Raw genomic sequence first — 5,651 nt, 5'->3', positions numbered from 1 at the left:
AAAACAGCAGCCACTCGGAAAAAGGAAAAGATCATAGCAACTAAGACCTTAGGGATAGTAAAATGGTATAATGTTAAGCAAAATTATGGTTTTATAACAAGGTATGACAACCAGCAAGACATATTTGTGCATAGAACTGCTATTAAAAAGAATAACCCTGAAAAATGGATCCCAAGCTTGGGAGATGGAGAAGTGGTGGAATTTAATATTGTACTAGGGAGAAAAGGGTTACAAGCATCGCAGGTCACTGGGCCTGATGGTGTTCCTGTAAAAGGCAGTATATATGCAAAAAATCGTAGTCATGTTAGACAGTATCTCCATTGTAAGCCCCCCCTACAGTTTCCCTTTCCTAATCCCACCTTTCCCTTTTACCCTATGTCCTATTACCCCCAGTGTATTCCCAATCCGTTTTTTCATCCATGGTTTCCCTCACAAAACCATGCTTTTGCCAATTGTTTCCCCAAAAATCCCTTTCCAATGCCGAGTGGGGGATGAAAAGGGGGAGGGAAGAAGTTAAACCCTCTCCTGCCTCAGTTTCCCCACAAAGCATGCTCAGAGAATTCTGTCTCCCTTCTGTCAGCCCTAAGATGTTCCAGAGAATCTGTTTGGACATTTAAAGACTCAGGAGGGTGGCTTGTTTTGTCTTGAAACTGTTCTTGTTATGTTTATCCAGTTGTTTTCATTCTCCTTTTATTAAAATAAAACGGGTGAGGTGTTGGGGTCCCTCCCCTGCCGTGTAGCCCTGGGAGAGGGGCCCTGAGGGCACAGACACGGGGCTTCCCTGTCCCTGCTCAGCCTCGTTCCCATTGGTTGGTTTGTGTTCCCTGCGCGGGGAGAAGGACCCTTGGTCCCGTGACTGGAACAGTTCCTCAGCAGAGCTCCGGCCATGCGGCTGGAGAAATAAACATCTCTCTGAAACAGCTATCAAGAATCTGTCTGTCCATATATATTTCCTTTCCACGGGACTCCTGGTTTGATATATGCGTGTTGCAGGATCCCCACTGCAACAATTTACCCCCAAATCTGCAGACCTTGGGAAAGAAACAAATGCAGGGAAAACACGCTGTGGGACATGAAGTTGCAGAATATTCTGCAATGCAGCCAGTTTCTTCTGTGAGGCTTGGCAAGAGATACATCTGAACGTTTCCCCCTTTTCCAAAGCTGAGGAAAGGGTGGCAGTCAGTTTAGCCAGCTTGTCCTGTTCTAGACAGTGTCTCTTGGGGACTATCAGGCCCAGCACCAACACTTAAGGCAGCACCTGCTTCAGCTGTCCCATGGCAGTCGGCCTGTGAAGGTGCCTGTACAGTGATTCATCATCTCAAGGCTAACATGAGACATCAGTTTGAATAGCAAGTGGGCCTCTAAGGCCAGGACAGTCCTACAAGACTCCTCTTGGCAGGAGCTGCACCTGCTGTGCAGGCTGTGCCACACCCAGCACGTTCTCCCCCATGTGCTCCATGCCCCAGCAAGAACCCTCCTTACTTCTCAAGTGAATGGCATAATGAGGATGCATGGTTTTTCCCAAGGCCTCTGTGGTTAGGGCTGTGAAATATCAAAGAGCGCTCACAGCTGCAGTTGCAATTGTCCCTCTTCCCACAAAACCACAGGGCTCTATCCTTAGCCTTTGCAGGCACTTTCACTTGCCCACCATTCACCACATCTAGGCAACTCGGACAGACTGGGAGAACTCCAGGAAGCAGCAGCAAGCTGAGTCAGGGGAGGTTGAGCTTGGATATCAGGAAAAAGTTTTTCACCCAGAGGGTGGCTGGGCACTGGAACAGGCTCCCCAGGGCACTGGTCACAGCACCAAGCCTGAGAAAGTTCAGGAAGCCTTTGGACAACGCTCTCAGGCACATGGTGTGACCCTTGGCGTGTTTGTTCTGTGCAAGGGCAGGAGCTGGACTCGATGATCCTGATGGGCCCCTTCCAACTCAGCATATTCTACAGCTCTGTGATTCTGTCAACTAAAGGGCTGCATGAGGGCAGAAATAGGTGACAAGAGGAAAGAAGTGAGGTTGATTGGAGAATCAAGTCACTGAGATCACAGAAGATGCAGGATACAGGACCCTTCCCTCCCACCATTCCCATTCTCTCTCTCAGCCCTTCTCCCCCACACAATAGAAGGTGAAGAATATCACTAAGAGAAGAAGAACCTACTGGACTCCACTGTCCATGAGAGCAGTCATTGCTCGTGCAGGAGTCACATGCTCCACCATGACTCCCAGGGTGTGACTGGCTGCTTTCTGAACAAACTCTGGGGAGTTCCACACCATCTGGAGAAGGACCCGAGCAACCTCATCCACCTCCGAGTCCATGTCCTTCTGCAAGGTCACAAAGAGCTCTCCAAGAGTGACGATTGCAGAGTAAGACACCTTTGAGCGAAGGTTGGTCACCTGGGGAAGTCATGCGGGGAAACATAAGAATCACCTTGAAAAGAAAACCAGTTGCCTTAGACAAAAGTCCCAGGAAATGACAACACTTCCCGCTATGTCCAGGGGAACACAAAAGCACAGGCAGAGCAGAAGAGCACAAGCACAGAAAGGCACTTAACTCTGGCACCTACTTGAGCTATGCCTCAGGCCTGCTTCCTGCAGGCCTAAAACATATTATTTCACTTAAAGTGTTCTACTTAATTCTTCTGGAATGTCCATTGCTTTGGTTTTAGGCCCTTTTATTCAAAAAACAAAGAAACAAATTAAAGCAAGGGCTGCTCTCAAGCCATAAAGGCACAAGTCATAAAGACAAAAGAGTCATTTGCTCCTGTTTGAAAAAGCAACAGCAGCAGTTGAAGCCCTCAGCCAGGAAACAGAAAACACAGGCTCAAGTCTACAGACTAATTGGCAGTGTTGAATTACAGCTTGGGCAGAGATTTGGACTGCAGCAAATAACATAATTAGTGTCTCCGCTTCTGCATTTGCACGTTGCATTGTAATGGCAGCTCGCTCCAAGAGGAGAGTGTCAGATGCCCGACCTACCAGTAAATAGAGCTACATGTGCACACAGATCCTATAGAGAGCTGACAGACATGAGAAAGATAAGGTCTAGAAACAGAAATGAAGGCAGTCCCTGAGCACACAGGGAGATGAACAAGCACATATCTACTCTACACACCGTGTAAGAAGCACGGAGGACGATTCAGAACAATGTTCTTACCTCGTTGGTAAGTGCCAAGCAAACCTCACGAAGTCTACAAAGAAGGACTTCTGAGTGGGACTCAGCCAGGTGTTTGATGCTGAAGAGTCCCTTCTCCTTCAGCTCCCTGAAAGGCAAGTACCAAAAAGATTGACTTTCTCTCCACCCAAGAACTAGGCAGCACCCTCTGAATTTACCAGGCTGGCGGCTCAGTCAAACAAAGGGAGGTGCTTTTCAAGCAGTACTTGATGAAATCGTGGAACTCGCTGCCACAGGTTGCTGTGGCTGTCCAAAGCATACACAAATCCAAGAGGCAAATAGAGGGCTTTCAGAGTCTTCATTTGTGGCCGTTTAACAAGACAGCCTTTCTGAAGTCTCTGGCACATGAAGTCCCTATGTCAGTGCTTCCTGGAGGCTGTGAGACCGTGCCATGCTGCTGTTTCTTGTCACCTCCCTGTACCTGTCCCTGAGACACAGTCCCATTGGGCTGTGTCTGGGGCATTTTCCTTCTTTGCCAGCTCCAGCAGGCAGTTCAGCAGTGAGAGTCTGCACTGGCACTCTGTAGCTGAGTTTCCACTCTGCAATCTAGGCCTGTCTGTCACCCACTCCACTCCACCTCACACATTCCCCAAGAAAGCAGCAGGATGCCCCAGAAGATTCCACACCCGGGCAAGAACAGCTGAAAGTCTGGCTTTTCCCAAAAGCCCCTACCTAAAACAGCAGCAACATGTTATTTACAAGGTGCAAACAACTCCCTCTCTCAGCACTTGCTTTGTGCAGGACCTGAGCTACAGGAAGGCGCGTGATGCATCGGGGCTGCAGCGCAGGGCTGGCGGCCGATGCCACGGGCATCCCTGAGTGTCACCCGGACCCCCCCACAGCTGCAGAAGCTCTCTGCACCTCACAGGGCACCAAACAGAAATGGGGAAGAGAAAGCAGAAGAGACAGGGCAGAGCAAAGGCGACTGCACAAGGAGATGCATTGCAGCAGATTTTTCATGCTTATCCCAGGGTGAATGGAGTCCTTATCCCAGGGTGAATGAAGCATCCAGCAGTGAGTAGATGATAACCCAGACATCAAAAAGACAACCAATATCACCTAACATTTGTGGGGTTATCACCTCTGGGCCTCTACAGGCCTCCTTCTGTCAGTGTCTAAGTTTGGGACACATTGTGAGTATTGACAAAACATCTCAGGCCCATATGAAGCAGTGAGAAGGAAACAGTTGACTTGCAAAAGTGCAAGATTCCTAGAGGATTTTATTTCTTTTTCCTTCTCTTCTGCCATGAGCCCCTCAGGACTAATGACAGGCTGAGTGACTCTATAGCACAACTCAGTGCATTTCTCAGAAAGAAGAACTCCCTGTAGCTGCTCCTGGGACTCACATGCAGAAGGTCACAGGCAGACCCTGACTCCTGCCACTGCTGCCAGCAGTGGGGCCAGAGACAAATCTTACTCAGTCCCACTGGGCCCCGAGGCACCCAAATCTCTACACTCCAAACTGCTGCCATCCTGCTTCTGGCTTCAGCCAGCAAATCATCTTGTCCCACAGCTTTCTCTCTTCCCTCAAGATTTCCTTTGCAGCTCCACAGAGCAGCAGGCAAAGCGAGGAAACAGCACGGACCTGCTGCAGCTGGAGCACTGCTGCAGACCAAGGCCAAGAAAAGGCTGCTCTCAAATCTTTATCCTCTCTCTGCTCTGGAGTGGTTTCACTGGTGCCCCTCGGCCCTCTGGGCTGTTGGGGCTCAGAGGCACTAGCAAGATGCTCTCCTAACCTACCTTAACGCTAAGAGGGAGACAGAGTGAACGGGGCCTTTCTTACCAGTCATCGCTGCTGAGCAAGGAGAGTGCCTCGAGCAAGGACTGCTGTGGCTCCAAAGAGGCTCCGTCCTTCTGCCCCTTCCCACGGAGCGGCTCCTCTCGGCGCTCGGCACCAGTGGCCGTCTGCGGGGTCACTGTAAGGAGAGGGTCAGCCATGAGCGCTGCAGCCCCGGGCAAGGCACCCCGCCATGGAGCGGCCTGCAGCCCCATCTCCCAGCCAGGCTTCCATGAGGTACAAACTGGCACTGGCTCAGAGAATTCCCTGCTCTCTGGCTCCTTGCTTTCTCCCAGCCCCCCCAGCTGGGCACAGCTCCTTGGCTCAACCTGACAATTGCCCACACAGCGCCAGCTCCCAAGTGCCACAGGTACCACAGCCAGCGGCACGTTCCTGAGGCCGCAGAGCTCCCACTCCCTGTGAGACAGTGCCCACCAGCAGGACTTGCTCCCCACGAGGGACCCCTCAGCTGCCTCTCCTGTCTCAGCGCCCTGATTTCCCTGAGCCCTGAGGACAGAGGCACTCTGCAACTCCCTGAGGAAAGACCTGCAGCTGCCTCGTGACAGCACCAAGCCGAGCCTGAACAAGCGAGTCCTGCTGGGCCCGGCTGAATCCCCTCAGAGCAGCTACCAGGGAACAGCGATACCTGACCCTTCACACCTCACAGCGCCTCTATTCCCATTGACTTCAAATATTCTAGACA

At 51.1% G+C, this 5,651-nt stretch overlaps 1 long non-coding RNA gene across 1 annotated transcript; it reads right to left on the bottom strand.

The window, feature by feature from the left end:
• Positions 1 to 2,352: 2,352 nt before the first annotated feature.
• LOC125323898 lies at positions 2,353 to 5,098 on the bottom strand. The gene is made up of 3 exons (XR_007202684.1): positions 4,955 to 5,098; positions 3,154 to 3,259; positions 2,353 to 2,393 (listed from the first exon to the last, which is right to left on the bottom strand). It is a non-coding gene; the product is annotated as an uncharacterized LOC125323898 (long non-coding RNA).
• Positions 5,099 to 5,651: the final 553 nt, after the last annotated feature.

The sequence above is a fragment of the Corvus hawaiiensis genome, chromosome 3 (assembly GCF_020740725.1).
Source record: "Corvus hawaiiensis isolate bCorHaw1 chromosome 3, bCorHaw1.pri.cur, whole genome shotgun sequence".
In the NCBI taxonomy this organism is placed as follows: Eukaryota; Metazoa; Chordata; class Aves; order Passeriformes; family Corvidae; genus Corvus; species Corvus hawaiiensis.
The sequence above is the reverse complement of the archived record's forward strand: the minus strand, read 5'-3'. Positions and strand labels throughout refer to the sequence as shown.